This window comes from Cervus canadensis, chromosome 19 (genome assembly GCF_019320065.1).
Source record: "Cervus canadensis isolate Bull #8, Minnesota chromosome 19, ASM1932006v1, whole genome shotgun sequence".
Classification (NCBI taxonomy): domain Eukaryota; kingdom Metazoa; phylum Chordata; class Mammalia; order Artiodactyla; family Cervidae; genus Cervus; species Cervus canadensis.
Genome location: NC_057404.1, coordinates 57523831 through 57540719, shown reverse-complemented (window position 1 = coordinate 57540719; position 16889 = coordinate 57523831). Strand labels below are relative to the sequence as shown.

Below are 16889 nucleotides of genomic sequence, written 5' to 3'. Positions count from 1 at the left end.
AGCAGGCAGAGACTCAGGAGAGCAGATATTGCAGATAAGGTTAAACACAATCTACTAGAGAATTTCCACTTGCATGAGGAGACTACTATTTTTGTTCTATTCAGGTCTTTACATGATTGGATGGGGCCCATTCATAATATGAAGAGCAATCTGCTTACCAATTTAAATGTTAATCTCATTGAAAAAACATACTCCAATTCGACATACGAAATTAACCATCAAAGTGGTCATTCCTATTTCTATTTGATTAAATACTATCCATTAAGCATCCATCAGAGTCCCCCAGCATGACTGGAAATATTTTTCATCAAATTGGTATTTGCTACTGTTAAGTACACATTTGCTGCAAGTATTCACCTTGATTGGATTTCCCTGGTGGCTCAGTGGTAGAGAATCCACCTGCCAACGCCATAGATGCAGGTTTGCTCCCTGGGTTGGGAAGATCTCCTGGAAAAGGAAATGACAACCCACTCTAGTATACTTGCCTAGGAAATCCCATTGACAGAGAAGTCTGGTGGGCTATAGTCCATGGGGTCACAAAAGAGTTGGACATGACCTGACGACTAAGCAACATTCTGCTAGTCAGAGCATCAGATTCAGGGCTGTCTGTATTCATCTCCACTAGAATCCTTCATTTGCAAATAGCCTCTTGCATGTTCCTTGGACTCTGTGTGTGTGTGTGTGTGTGTGTGTGTGTGTATCTTCATGAAAGATAAAAGCTTTGTTTTGGTTTTTGGAAGGAATTTTAATGCTTGCTTAAAGACACCCCTATTCTGGAAATAAAGGGGAAAAAAAAGCAAAAATAAAGTGAAAGGGAAACATAGACTTAAATTTCTATCAGGGAAATTTCCAGATTTAGCATTCAGTAACATTTTACTACTTGTTTCAAAGACAGTAATTGCTATCATGTATTGTGTTTTTCTCTAAAATATAGAAAAATATGAATTACTGTCTATGTATTATTATTATTTTTACATTTATAGCATTTAATGCATACAAAGAGCAGTAACCAAAAACGCTATTACACTGGCCAGGATTTTCTAAACTCTTACTCTCTGTTCAGCACTAAATAAAGGTTTTCTGCTTTCTGACTGTGCCAGGGCATCCTTGCCAATTGGGCACTCTATATTATTTGCACTTAAGAGAAGCCTGGGATTGTAGATGCAAACACCGAGATCCTAATATTTGGCAATCACTTCCTCTCTCACTCAAGACTGCTCCTCTTCCATCTGCCTCTCAGCCAACGAACAACACTGAAGTGAAATAAGCCCTGAAAAATAAAATGCAATAAAATGAAAAGTGGACTTCCTGGCTCAGGAATTGTTTATCCAAATCACCATGTCTAGCCACAGTGTGTTAATTAATTAAGCTTAGTCTTAAGCTTAGTTCCTCCCCCTGGTCAATGCAAAGTAGGGAGGAAGATGGCTCTGTAGTAGGGCTTGATCTGCGGGATTCAGAGGTCCTAGAAACAGCTAGGATCTCCAGTTCACAAGGGAGAAGCAGATGGACATTGCAGGTAACCATAGGCACAAGGCTGGAATTGTTCTCAGGAGAGACCCACCAAGGCAGGTTGTACAGGTGATCTCCAGAGTGATCACCAACTTCTACAATGGTTTTGACAAGAAAGGACTGGGGTCAGGTTCGTGAGAGAGGACTGGAGCTTTTGCACTGCCAGGAAAATGGGAGCACACACCTCCACCATGACTGTGCCCGTAGCTGGTAGGTAGTATTTGTGTGTTCATATCTTATGCTAATGGGATTCAGCTCAACATGTAATGGTGCTATTTCAAGTAAAAAATATAAGAGCTGCACTGCAAAATTCATCATGTTTTCTATGACGTTTTTTACAAGTTAAAGCAAATTTGGTGCTGCAATAAAAATGCTTTAAAATATGTTCAAAGAGACATAAGTCAGCTTGGTGATAGGTTTCAGGGAAGAAATAATGCTTTTTGGAAATTGATTCCTGACAATAAAGCTTATATGTGACAGGATAACAGGAATATGTATTTTAATATTCTCCTTTTACAGAAATGTAAATTAGATTTAATATAAAAGTGAAAATGATTTTTCTCAGGCTGGAATTCCATCTTTCTATTATTTATGTTTTGTGATAAAAGTGGCATATGCTAGAGTCCATCTGGATGGGCAACAGACCAAAACAAATAACATGAAACAGAAATATATGCTACATGCAAGGTGTTCCTATGACCCAATTTTCTTAAACTTGATGCTATGTAGATTATTAATCAATGAATTTATCATTCAGCAAGTAAATGTACATTCAAGTGGAAAATGAAGTGGGAGAGGAAATGAGGCCATTTGATGGAACAGATATCATTCAGCCCATAATATATGTTGGGGACAAATTAAGGATAATGGCAACAAACAGTCTCAATTATCTAAAATGTACAAGAACTATGCAAATAAACCGCTACATAGTAAACAGGACTTACAGTAAAAAAAAAAAAAAAAAAAAACAGATTTAGAGGGACCAGGAGACTAACCTGCTAGTCCGAGCCCTAGGGATACCTCCCATCCAGCTCTCCATTCAGTCAGTCATTATGTCCTTTATGTGACTTCCTCCAGCTGGATTTTAGGAACTTTGTAAGAGACCACTGAATCATAAAAGATGTATTTTCAAACTTGAAAATTGTACCTTGCTTAAAATACATAGATCAAGCCCTGAGTCTTTGGAGTGGGAGAACTGACTCCAAGACCCTAGACTACTAGAGGAATAACTCTAGGGTGTATCACATAGTGAGAACTCCCACAAAGGAAACCACCCGAATCACCCAACCACCAGTAGAACCGTGTGCAGGATGCCTCATCTAAACAACAAACAAAATAAAAATGCAAAGCCAGTCATCAGCATACAGGATTACTACCTCACTCAGCTTTGCCCCTCAGAGGAAAAACAAGCAAACAAACAAAACTCAGCACAAATCCCATCCTATAGGAAGCTCACACAAACCACTGGACCAAACTCAGGAGGGCAGAAACCAAAAGGAACAAACAGTTCAAGCTTGAAGCCAAGGAAAAGGAGACCACAAACACAATAAATTAAATAATAATAATAATAATAATAATGAAAAGGCAGAGAAATACTATGCAAATGAAGGAACAAGCTAGAAGCCCAGGGGTCCAAATAAATGAAGAGGAAACAGGCAAACTAAGTGAAAAATAACTCAGAATAATGATAGTAAAGATGATCAAAACCTTGAAAACAAAATGGAGAAAATATAAGAATCAATTAACAAAGACCTAGAAGAATTAAAGAATACATTTACAGAGACAAACAGCACAATTACTGAAATTATAAATGTTCTAGAAGGAACCAATAGCAGAATATCTGAAGCAAAAGAATGGATCAGTGAGCTGGAAGATAAAGTGGTGGAAATAAATTCTGAAGATCAGAATACAGTAGAAAGAATGAAAACAATTGAGGATAGTCACAAAGACCTCTGGGACAATCAAACCCACCAACATTCCAGTTATGGGGTCACAGAAGAAGAGAAAAAGAAAGGGTATGAGAAAATTTTGTTAATAATAGTGTTAACTAGATTTATGAAAATGAAAAAAACAATGGCCATTTCTCTAAGTGCTTTATTGACTATGCTAAAGCTTTTGACTGTGTAGATCACAACAAACTGTGTAAAATTCCTAAAGACTGAGAATATCAGACTACCTTAGCTGTCTCCTGAGAAAGCTGTATGCAGGTCAAGAAGCAACAATTAGAACCAGACAGGGAACAATGGACTGGTTCCAAATTGGGAAAGGACATCAAGGCTGTATATTGTCACCCTGCTTATTTAACTTGTATGCAGAGCAAATCATGCAACATGCTGGGCTGGATGAAGCAAAAGCTGGAATCAAGATTGCCAGGAGAAATATCAATAACTTCAGATATGCATATCTCTTGATGAAAGTGAAAGAGGAGAGAGGGAAAGCTGGCTTAAAACTCAACAATCAAAAAACTAAGATCATGGCATTTGGTCCCATCACTTCATGGCAAATAGAGGGGGAAACGATGGAAACAGTGACAGACTTTATTTTCTTGGGCTCCAAAATCACTGCAGATGGTGATTGCAGTCATAAAATTAAAAGATATTTGCTCCTTGGAGGAAAAGCTATGACCAAGCTTGACAGCATTTTAAAAAGCAGAGACATTACCTTGTCAACAAAGCTCCATTTAGCCAAACCTATGGTTTTTCTGGTAGCCTTGTATGGATGTGAGAATTGGACCTAAAGAAGGCTGAGTGTAGAAGAACTGATGCTTTAGAACTGTGGTGTTGGAGAAGACTCTTGAGAGTCTCTTGGAATGCAAGGAGATCCAACCAGTCAATCCTAAAGGAAATCAGTCCTGAATATTCACTGGGAGGACTGATGCTGAAGCTGAAAGCTCCAATACTTTGGTCACCTGATGCGAAGAACTAACTCTCTGGAAAAGACCCAGATGCTGGTATTCAGGCAGGAGGAGAAGGGGGCGACAGAGGATGAGATGATTGAATGACATCACTTGCTCAATGGACATGAGTTTGAGCAAACTCTGGGAGCTGATGATGGACAGGGAAGCCTGGTGTGCTGCAGTCCATGGGGTCACAAAGAATCTGACACGACTGAGCGACTGAACTGAACTGAACTAAGTGCTCAGATATTCACAGGATAATACTATGCATGTAAACTTTCAATAAGCTTACCCATTAAGTATCACTGGTTATTTTATTTTTTCATAGCATGGCTTATTCTATATAATAAATAGTTTATTTTACCAACAAAAGGAAATTGAGAGCATAACCCCAATAAAGACGAAGAAAAGTAAAAATAATTATCACTGTAAAAAATATTCATAATATTCAATTTTGAAGGCCCATGAAATGTTGAGAAATAGTAGCATAAGTAAAGAACACTTAATATAAATATGGAACAGAAATGAAGGATAGTATGTATTTTTCTACAAATTCTTGACTCTCCAAAATTCTTGATTCAGTAGCTGTGAGACTGATGGTCAGACATTAAAGTCATAGGTTAGGTTTCATTTACCTAAGGCAAACAGAGTGTCTATTCACATAAAGGTCAGAGATTGGGCAAACTTCAAATAGCAATGAGTTAGCTTTTTATTTTCATTACTTTTAATTATCATCATTATTATAAAATGCTTGATCTATGACCTTATGCAACCATAAATAGGTCTTCATCATTTCATTAGTGGAAAGTACTAATGAGTCTTATTCACAACAAATAATAAAATAGCTTGATGTATAACATAAGGATTTGATTTATACTTTCATTTATCAAGCACTCAACGGTGTTTATTTTGTCCCTAGTATTCCTAGTATTTAGAAATATGAATTCATTTTAATTCTCATAACTTTATGAGACACTTCTTACATGTGTCACTATTTTACACTTGAGGAAACTGAGACACAGAGGTATTATCTTATGGAGATTCTACAACTACGAAGAGGCAAAGCTCAGATTTAAATTCAATTAGTCTCCTCCGGACGTATGTGTTTAACTCTGTGATCTGTTCACATAGGATCATGTAACACACGAGAGATTCCCTCTAATTCTAAGGCATGAAGTTCCTTTTATGCTCTCACTGGACGCCAAACAGAATGCCTGAGCAAGATGGTGACGCTGAAGTCGCGGGCAAATCCTTTACTATGCTGGGCGGACATCACTTCTTCCAACACTTGAATGTGCCACAGTAGCAGTTTCATTGTAAATGGTCATAGAGAGAGTATTTTATATTAAAACACGCCAGAATTTAAATTTTTGAAGTTTTGTAAAATTACAGTAACAAATCTCTTTCATATTCTGTAACTTTGTAAAAAATAATTGTGAATAAAACTGGAAAGTAAAACTGTGTTACGAGTTCTAACTACACAACTTAAACACACAGCTTTCAGCCAGGAAACGTTCATAGCCCTACACCAGTGTGTGGAGCTTATTCAGGAGTAAATACTCTTAGGTTGACAGGTGGGAATGACTGCTATCTTTTAAAAACGTGACTATCTGTGCAAACATAGCGGGGCCTCACTCCACAGATGTCTGTCCACTCTGTCTCGCCCCGGAGCCTCCCCTGTGCGGCACTGTGTGGCCAGCACCTTCCTGGTGCCAGAATCCTTTCCTAAGAAACTCTCTTTTTGTTGTTGACATCAAAAGCACAAATCCTAAAGAATTCAAAGAGCTCCTTTGTATCAGACCATGTGCATTCTTTGTCAGCTGTTAGGGGAAGAGAGCTCACTGCAGTTGTCTTCTTTGCCTGCCGCATACGGATGATGAACAGGAACCCCACACCCAGGAGCACTCCGGCCTCTGCTTCAGTCTCCTTGCCCTCTTTTAAGCGTCCAGTATCGACACCAGCTCTACCCTCATGTCATGCCTGTTTCAATTATTTAACAGGGCTGCAGAGACAGGGGAGAGAACGAGCATTGAATAGATGTCATTTCTCATCCCCACCTGGAGGCTGTGAAGGCACTGAAAGCGGCTCAGGGTGATTTTGTGGGAATGAGCTGGGGAAAAGCCACGCTCATGCTGCTGTCCTCCCCATTCAGCAGCACCTCAGACTGAGGGATTCTAAACCCGTGTTGGCATCCTCAGTGATTCTTTCATGCTGCAAAGAATCGAGTTAAATACTGGCTAATCCACAATTCTAAATATCTTGACTAATAACACATGGGTAGGTACATCTGCTCCTCCCATGTTCCTGCACACTTCCACATCAAGAATTTTGTTCAACAACCTTTCTAACACAATGATCACAGAGTCACTAAATCAACTGCACATTCATAATAATTTATAAAATCTATACCAGGAAGGAATTTTAACAATCTATCTGCCTAACTGAGCCCACAATTTACTGACCAGGGTGTGCCAACAATTACTATTTTCATTTAATAGTCAATAAAAATGTGTTATTCAGTCTTACTTATTAATGCAGTTATCCACAACATCTGTTTTAAACAAGAAAAATTAATGTGAGTTATGATAATTTTAATTGAAAGCAAATAATAATATAGAAATTTCCTGGTTTTCATTATAGAAAATTATTTCAATACTATTAGTACACTCAGAGGAATTAACTCTAAGCACATGGGACTCGAGTATTCAATTTAGACTCAGGAGAGCCTTGTAAAGTGGAAAAATAGAAAGAGAGTGTCAAGCTCACACCTGTTCAAAATGCACTTCCCTTGGCTAGTACAGATCATTCTGGGTAAACGTGTGCATGTGTTCAGCTGCTCATTCGTGTCTGACTCTTTGCAACCCCACAGACTGTAGCCTGCCAGGCTCCTCTGTCCATGGGATTTTCCAGGCACGATTACTGGAGTGGGTTGCCATTTCCTTCTCTAGGGGATCTTCCAGACCCAGGGATAGAACCAGCATCCCTTGTGTCTCCCGTATTGGCAAGTGAATTCTTTACCACTGCACCATGTGGGACAGCTTATGTGCACAGGTTATTCATAAATTAGTGTTTGTGACAGCTTTACCTGGACCCCAGTTCTTTCCAAGCTCAGGAATTAGCTGCTACACAGGTAACAACACAGGAAACAACTGAAATTACACTTTGCAAATAATCATTTAGGACCCTGCCCTGTTGTAATTGATGTAACAACTAAACGAGAAAATGGTTTAAATAATTAAGAACATATATTGAATCACTTCATCGGAAAGTCATTTTGTTTCAAATAAGGGTTGGTTTCAAGGAAGGACTGACCCAGTAGCTCAACAAACATCATGCAAAATCTATGTTTTCTTTCTTTCCTTCTATACTGCCTATTTATAATCAGCTCCAGCTCCCATAGGACTTCCTGGTCCCCTACAAGCACCAACCTTTTTCCTTACAATATCCAGTTGCAGACCTCATGTCCTCACATAAACCATCCAGAAGGCGAGAGCTAGTCTATTCCAGAGGTTTCCAGGAACAGCAAGGCTTCTCTTCCCTAGCAGTTTATTAAAGGCTCTATGTGTGCTTTGGTTCTGATGGAGTTAAGTTTTCAGTTCTGAGCCATGTTCTGTGCTCAGGGGCTAGGAGAGGGTATTACAATATATTGATTTTTTTAAACCCATCAAGGCTGTCATGAGATGGGCAAGACTGGTTCTCTGGGCCCTGTTTCCAGAAGGCAGAATGGATGATATGCAATGGAAACAAGAGATGTCCACTGAAGGTGAGTCCCATTCTGCCTGAGCCAAACCGGAAGCCTGACCTCAAGATTATGTTCAAGGTGTGCTCAGTTGCGTCCCACTCTTTGCTACCCCATGAGCTGTAGCCCACCAGGCTTCTCTGTCCATTCTTTTCAGGCAACAGTACTAGAGTGGGTTGCTATTTCCTTCTCCAGTGTGTATGTTAAAGGAGTAATAGAAAATAAATAAATAAAAGACTCTTTTTTAAAAAATGAGATCTTGCAAAGTTACTTTCTGTACATTTACCAGGAAATATGACATTATTCTCTAGGGGACAAGCTTGAGATGTTAAGTGAGTTTCTCAAGGTTAAAAGGTATTAGTGAAGCTAGGACTACATTTCAGATACATTGTATCTCAGTCTAGTATCCTCCCTACCAAACCATTTTCAGCATTATTATTCATTTTTACCTAATTTTCTAAACTTTAATTAAATTAATTCTGGTTATATTCTATAAATGAGACCCATTTAATATTCTATCTAACCTATGAGTCATGGACAACTAACTCTCAGAACAAGAAATGCAGACTCTGCCATTCAGAGGTTAGCAATTTTGAGAATTATATGAACTATTTTAAGTCTAGGGATTGTAATGTTGTGCCTTGAAAGAAAAATATATATTTATTACTAAATTCAGCAATATTAGAAAGAACAAAGGGACTGGCAGTTAAAAGGCCAATAATTTTGTCCCAACTTTGCCACTCCCCGGTGGCTTAGGGAGTAAACAATCATCCTGCAATGCAGGAGACACAGGTTCAACCCCTGGGTCAGGCAGATCCCTCAGAGGAGGAAACGGCTACCCACTCCAATATCTTGCTTGGAGAATTTCGTGGACAGAAGGGCCTGACAGGCTACTGTCCCATGGGATTGCAAAGAGTCAAACATGACTGAGCAACTAACACTCATTTTCACTTACCACTAACTACTCCTACGACATAATCAAGCTATTCATTCTCTGTGGGATTCAGCTGTGGAATTAACATGAATAAATTTTAAGGGAATTTCTGATTCTGGAACCCCTTGATTCACAAATTTTGGTTAGGCAATGGGAAAAGTTGGTGCCTTAATTGGAAAGAAACACACAGAACTTTGAAATTAGATTGGCTAATATTAGATTAGGCTCTGGCCCTGAGACTGAATGTGCTATTTAAATATTACAATTTTCTACTAAAGATAGAAATAATAAATCTATAATATAGCCACTATTTCAAAATGCAGAATATTCCAAAAGCCATGTTGTTTTATTTCTTAATTTGCTGAAGTTCGTGAAGGTACTGCCACATAAGAGATCAGCAGTTATCTGGGCTACTGTTGAAAAGACACATAGAATATCTTAAAAGGGATATGACAGGAAAAATGAAGGAAAAATCAAAATATAGAAATATCATAAAATTGTGAAAGAAGTGAAGGAAAATGCACATGTAAACAGAAGTGTATTTGTTTGTTTGTTTGTTTTTGGGAGGCAGGGGTTTATTTTCTCTCCCTGAAACCCTTTCTAAAGCATGGTTGTCACATATGGTCAGCTTGAGAGCGAGGAAAGGTTAGAAGCCAGGAGTTCCAGCCTTGTCTCCTCTGACACAGCTCTATCACCTGAGGGGTAAGGGATTGTGTTAATGAGGGCTGGGCGGCACGCAATGCAGCTGGCAGTGACATGGGCTTGGTTTCTGATTCATCTCTACATTTGAAATACAACGGATCATAGGGACATTTGATTATAAATGAGTGTTCTAAGGAGTATGTGTGACAGGTTAACTAAATGCTGGAATTTGTACTATCCTTATACTTTGCTGTCATAGAGTATGAAATTCAATTACCCTTGAGGTCTCAGAATTTGATTCCCCTTGTTAAAGACAGATGTCTTATAGGCCCAGATCCCTAATGTGAATTAATTTCAGCGTAATAAGTGATGCTGCTGCTGCTGCTAAGTCCCTTCAGTCGTGTCCGACTCTGTGTGACCCCATAGGCGGCAGCCCACCAGGCTCCCCCGTCCCTGGGGTTCTGCAGGCAAGAACACTGGAGTGGGTTGCCGTTTCCTTCTCCAATACATGAAAGTGAAAAGTGAAAGTGAAGTTGCTCAGTCGTGTCGGACTCTTAGCGACCCCATGGACTGCAGCCTACCAGGCTCCTCCGTCCATGAGATTTTCCAGGCAAGAGCACTGGAGTGGGTTGCCATTGCCTTCTCCAAATAAGTGATGCCAACATATGTTAAAAAGAAGGAAAAGAGTGGAGAGCCGAGAATGGGAGAAGAGTAGGCTGTCTCAGCAGCACCCCTGCCTGCCCATCTCTTCTCCTCACCGCGCTCTGGCGGCCTGCCTAGCCCACCACTTGCAGGGCACCCAGACACACCTTTCCACCATGGCCACGTCAGCCAGCTCCCGCTTGGACAAAGCATCAGGCAGGTGTACATGGCCCTACCTCAGGGTGAGAAAGTCCAAGCTATGTACATCTGAAGGTATTGCAGAAGGACTGTGCTGCAAGACCCGAACCTTGGATTCTGAGCCCAAGTGCATAGAAGAGTTGCCCCAGTGAAATTTGGATGGCTGTAGGACTTTTCGGTCTGAAGGCTCCAACAGTGACATGTATCTTGTCCCTGCTGCATGCTTCAGGACACTTTCTGCAAGGACCCCAACAAGCTGGTGTTCTGTGAAGTCTTCAAGTGCAACCCAGAGCCTGCAGAGACCAATTTAAGGCACCCCTGTAAACGGATAATGGACATGGTGAGCAACCAGCACCCCTGGTTTGGGATGAAGCAGGAATATACCCTCAGGGGCACAGATGGCACCTCTTTGGTTTGCCTGCCAATGGCTTTCCTGGACCCCAAGGTCCATACTACTGCAGTGTGGAAGACAAGGCCTATGGCAGGGACATTGTGGAGGCTTACTGCCAGGCCTGCTTGTACGCTGGCATCAAGACTGGGGGCACGGACACCAAGGCCATGCCTGTGCAGTGGGGATTCCAGGTAGGGCCCTGTGCAGGAGTCGACGTGGGAGATCGTCTCTGGGCGGCCTCTTCGTCTTGCACGGTGTGTGGTCTTCTGAACGAACTGGCCACAAGCTCTTCAGTACCGGCACCAGATGCCCTAGACTTGCAGCCTCAAAACCCCTCCTAACGCTACATTTTGCTCCCATTCTCGCCCCTCTGTGTCATCATAGCTATAACTCAAAGGGGGGAATATCAAGGTCTTTTTTTTTTTTTTTTTAATTCCTCACACCCAGTTAATATCTCTTGTTTCCTGTGGTCAGGATTGAGGGGGTCAAGTTCTTAATAACTTCACAACCACCTACCTACCCCCACCCTTTTCTTTTTCCCAGTCACTGAAGCTTTCTAGTGCATTAGTTGCGGGGGAGGGAACATAACCACTGCTTCCATTTAATCAGGTGTGTTTGTCCAATAGGCATAGCTCTCCAGACAGAGAGCCCAGTCAGGAAGACTTTTCTGAGCGGTTGTTGAGTGGGGGGCGGGTACTGGATTCTGTGGTTAGGTTAGGATTTCCCTTCTTGGTGGGAAGTTCCATTACTTACAAGTTTGTAACCAACTTTCTATTAAAAGTGAGCATTAGGAGAGAAGAAAATGTGGGAAGTCAGGTAGGAAAACGCCCTAGATCTCCTGGTGTGGTGCTTCCCTTCCCTGGGACTCAATGCCCTGACAGAATCAGCATAAATGGTTGGATAGTCCTACTTTAAAAGAAAAGACCATTGCTTGGTTCTCCATTTATAACACAAAGCAGAGTAGTATTTTTGTACTTAAATATAAAAACAAAGCATTTATATACGTGAGTGTGCAGATAAATGTGTGTTTTCTCTTTAGGGAGAAAAAGCCATTATGGTTATGGGGAATCCAAATTTGAGACAAGTAGTCTGCTTAGAAATTAAGGATCTCCTTTTGAGTCGGTTGGGGAGGGGGAGGCCGTGCTGGAAAAGTTGGCTGTTTGCGGCTGTTATTACTTCACTACCACTTCAGGGCTTCTCTCTGCCCTGCTTTCCCTTCTAGGGAAACTGACATTGGTTGATTAATAGATGGAATCCCAAGATAGCAGTAGCCATCCACTGAGCCCCGGGTTTAAAAGACACACATGTACTTGCACACATAGGGTTTGGAAATATGAGTTGGCTGGTCAACTTGAGTATGTTACTGACAAGGGGGTACTGGGGTTATTTTCTAGTGGGGCTATCATGTCACTAATGCAGGCCTTTTGATATATTAAAAAAAAATAAAGCAAAACAGAAGTTAAATTTTAATCATATTTGTAGGGTGTCTAAGTCTTTGTTTTATAGAATTTCTTGTTTGCTTCAGCTGTTTCCTCCCCATCTCTGCTCTGGAGGAGATGGGACAAGTCTGGAGTTCAAACAGTTGTAATTTTGTATGTTAGTATCTATTCTCTGAGTGTGAAATATTCCCTTCTGTTTTTTAAGATTCCTGAGGAGTTATTATTTTTTTTTCTTTTATAATAAAAATAAACCCCACCTTTGTCCTTACCAAAAAAAAAAGAAAAAAAAAAAGGAAAAAATGAATGAATAAAAAAGTGAGTGGTCCCTTAGAAAAGTATGCAAATGAGATTTTAAAAAGCCAAACTGATCAGCCTCTGCCCTCAGTGAAAGAAGAAGAGCTCTAGAAAGTTTTGGAGAGCTATGGACCTAATCAGAGAGGTGCTTTTCAGCTTTCTGTAGATTGGATGAACTAACCTGATTCCATAATACAAAGAAAAGTCTGACTGCTAATTTCCAGAACTTTCTTGGAACATTCAGTCAAGTCCATCACTAAAAATATCTCCAAGTATAGATTGATACATTTGATTAACTGCATTGTATATCAACCTTCTATAATTTTGACTAGTCCATTGACTTTGTAAGAAATTAATCATCTCTGGTTGTGCTGATAAAACTTTGTGTCTGGAATCCAAGTCTGAGACACACTATCCTTTAAGTGTTCAGGGACCTCCTGGAAGAAGAATTTGTATCCTTCCCTTGAGCACTAACTGGAGAAGGAAATGGCAACCCACTCTAGTATTCTTGCCTGGAAAATTCCATGGGTAGAGGAGCCTGGTGGGATACAGTCTGTGGGGTAGCAAAGATCTGGACACAACTTAGTGACAGAGCATGCTCTTGAGCACTAATACCAGCTATACCCAAACTGGATGGAATATTTTATTTTGCATTTTGCACTTCTGGGCTTATTAACTAAGTAGATAAATAACTATAATGTTATAGCACACAAAATGCATCAAAATGTATATTCATTATAAAGATTAGGGTTAGATTTATTATTTTTTAAGACCTTAACTCATTTTTTTTTTACAGCTTAAATCTTCTGGAGTGCAATAATAACTAAGAAAGAGTCTCCACATTTTCTTTTCTTTAAATATGCCTTAAAATAAAAACTTATTTCAAGTTAATAGATTAGTTTATTTGAAATCTTCTAAGTTTTTAATAGAGCAAGTTAAATTGACTCACATTTAAATTAACAAAGTCTTAAATTTGAAAGTAGATGGTTGGCCCCATATGCACATGTATCCTTTGGAAAACTTTAGGACAAGTGAAAATGCATTAAGGAAACTTTAGAGCAGGAGCTGTCTCATTTGCTCAACCATCAGGAACTGTTGCCATGTGTACAAGATGGTTTTTCTTCTTTTATAAGTAATCAACACTTGGAATTACAGAAATCATTGTCCTGAATAGATTCTTTTTGCTTTCCCCATAGAGGGGCATGCTTTTCTTTTTTAAATGTATTTATTTTTTATTGAAGGATGATTGCTTTACAGAATTTTGCTGTTTTCTGGACATGATTTTTAATCCATCCACCTTAAATGGCATTCACAACTTTTCCGGACCATCAAGACAAACTATTAGTCTATCAAGACAAACTATTTAATAGCCCATGGAATTTAATGGTATGTTTCAAATATACTCTTAAAGAGATACTTTTAACTCCATCCAATAGAAAACCAAGATATACTTTAGCATGAAATGTGGTTCCCTTTCCGATGCACAGAACAACGTCTCTTTTAAAAAATATTGTGTAGTTCTAATTCCAGTTTTTTAAGAAATCTCCATGTCAATGTATGACAAAAACCACTACAGTATTGTAAAGTAATTAGCCTCCAACTAATAAAAATAAATGAAAAAAAAAAAAAAATAAGCAGGGTGACAATAAAAAAGAAAATATTGTGTAAACTAGGAGTTGCATTTCTCTCATAATTAACCCAATTTGCTTTTAAGAATGTCTCCTGACTCACACTCTCACAAAATAAGTGTGTTTGCCCCTGAAGAAACTAAGCTGCTTATAAATGGTTATTTTTTCAAAAGACATTTGCGGATTCAGAAGATGTGGCTTAACATCAATATCTGGATGAAGATTGTGGCTATTTTCATTTGAGATTGAGTAATTTCATTATTATTTCTAACAAGTTAAAAAAAAAAAAAAAAAAAAAAAGACAAGTGTGATTTATTTAAGAAGTCACATAAGCCACCCGAGCTTTATCTGACTCATGGCCAAGTAGACAGGAAATTGCTGGTGTTGACATAATGCCAAAGAAAGGTGGTGGGGGACTGGGATCAAAGCAGCATTTTCATTTCCAAATGTCATTCAGAAGTTGATCATTCTGGATATTATGCAAAATTTCCACTTAATATTCTCATATGAAGTTTCCTTCCATATTACTTTAGGATCATCCAAAGAACCTAGATGATGAGTAAACAGTGTGTATCTTTTACAAATCTCACTTTTAACATTTCCACTCACATTTTCAGAATCAATCAGTGTCCCCCACTCCCTGTTCCACTCCAATAAACTTAAGAGATGATTATTTTTATGTTCTAGTGATCATACCACTAAGTCAAAAGACAGATACATATCACAGAGAGTGTTTCCAATTAAAATTATGCTGATACATTTCCTTACTTTGTAGAGATATTTCATTCTCAAAAATCCTACAAATAGGCCATGTGTCTATGGCATGGCAATGACTAGAGTAAAAGTTTCTTTTACTACATGAGTCAGACACACCTTCTGATGTTTCCTACTAGACCTTCTGCAGACTCTAGACAGATCACAATCTGCTAACTCTTCAGTGACATTTTCAAAATCAGTACAAAGTAAAAAGAGGCTACTCATGCCTTTTCTCACTTGAAGGTGATTTGAGCTCATTTCTTTCTGCCTATCAGGCTCTCCTTGACACTAGAATTCTTTTAGGTTTGTTTGGTTAGTTGGCTGGTTTGGGTTCAGTTTCCCTGCCTTCTCTGTCTCACCACCCATTCTTAAGAAAAAAGAGATGAACAGACAGAGCTGGAGGTGGGAAAATCTCGTTTTCCACAAAGTTAATGAGTCCTGAGACAACAGTCATATTAAGGGAGTAAGAGGATTACAAATTCTGACATTCCGTCTCAAGATTCCATTTAAAGGAATGCAACAGCATTTAAAATATTTTCACCCAATATCCTTCAGCTTGCTCAATCTCCTTAAAAGGCTTTGAAATAACATCTTTCAAGCAGTTTCACTTAGAACAGATCCTGCTAGATTTCACAGCAAAATAAAGCCTAAATGTAATAAGTTGAATATTACATTTTTCTAGCCCATGTAAATTTCAAGTATTTTTTAATGAAGAAGAAAAAAATATATAAAAGAAGGAGACAACAAGCAAAAGTAATCCAAATGCATCCCTGAGAATGGCTATGGAAGCAGCAGACCTTACGAGGCAGTGGAGTGCTGTCCTAAGTCACGTCAGTGACACAGATGTCACAGCTTTTGCTTCTCTATCACTCTGTTAAGAAAGTTATTTTCAAACATTCTAGCTTAATGGACAGTGAGCAAAATTAGCAGCCATCAACAGCCTCACTGTCTGAAAATGGATGATACCAGTATCGGAGCCACCCAAGGGCAAAGGGACTCCATTGGACACCAGGACAGAAGCGGAAGTGTTTATCTTTCAAGCAGCAAGTGTCCTCATGGATTTGGTTCCTCCATTCAGGAAGCAGAGGTTACACTTCCTGGGTTCCTACTAGTTACCAGCCCTTCTCTTACAGGGGACCACCACAAACTGAGAGGGGCAGCCCAGCTGCTCCCGAGCCCCGGCCACTCCGGGAACGCAGAGCAGTGCTGGCTTTAGTCGGCTTGGCTGTTGTAGTTTATCAAAGCAAACCTCCTCTTACCTCGACTTCCTTGCTCTTCTCTTTGTTTCTGCCCATTGAACTTCTCCCATTGCTGGCCATCTCCCGGGCGGGGATTACGGAAATCTGGTGGAGGGGCATATTGGCAGGGCTGCAGGTGGCCAGTCCCTGACTGGACCCCTTATCTCTTCACTCGTCCTGAGGAGCCCACCTGCACAGTTCATATCCTGGCTTTGCCAAGCTCAGTTCTAAACAAAAAGGGGGAAAATAGTGGTTGAGAAACTGTGCAGCAGAAGCCAGGATCTCTGGCCAAAAGTTCAAACATACTGAAAGGGAATCGAAAAGAAACGCAAGAGCAAATAGTCCAGAGAGTGTTGCATCTCAAAAGGACGGTTTACCGCAAGTCATAACTGCACCGTTTTATGGGAGACAATTCAATTTCTATGGTACCTAATAAGTGTCACAGAAACCAAGGAAACCTAGGTCTCGCAGGCCCTTATTAGCAATCACATTTGCAGCCGCTGCCACTTCCGCTTTTGTTTTTTTTTTTATTCCCCATGAGTGCACTAAGTACCCAGAGACGCTGAATCCTGCTGACTAGGTA

At 39.7% G+C, this 16889-nt stretch overlaps 1 protein-coding gene and 1 pseudogene across 1 annotated transcript in view; one reads left to right on the top strand and one right to left on the bottom strand.

Moving 5' to 3' along the window:
* Positions 1 to 16889, bottom strand: part of MARCHF1 (membrane associated ring-CH-type finger 1) — an 816302-nt gene that overhangs the window by 594362 nt on the left and 205051 nt on the right. The window contains exon 3 of the mRNA XM_043438370.1: positions 16328 to 16533. The gene's annotated coding sequence lies outside the window, so the exon portion shown is untranslated. The remainder of the gene's footprint in view (positions 1 to 16327; positions 16534 to 16889) is intronic.
* On the top strand, positions 10539 to 11292 carry LOC122422177 (annotated as a pseudogene).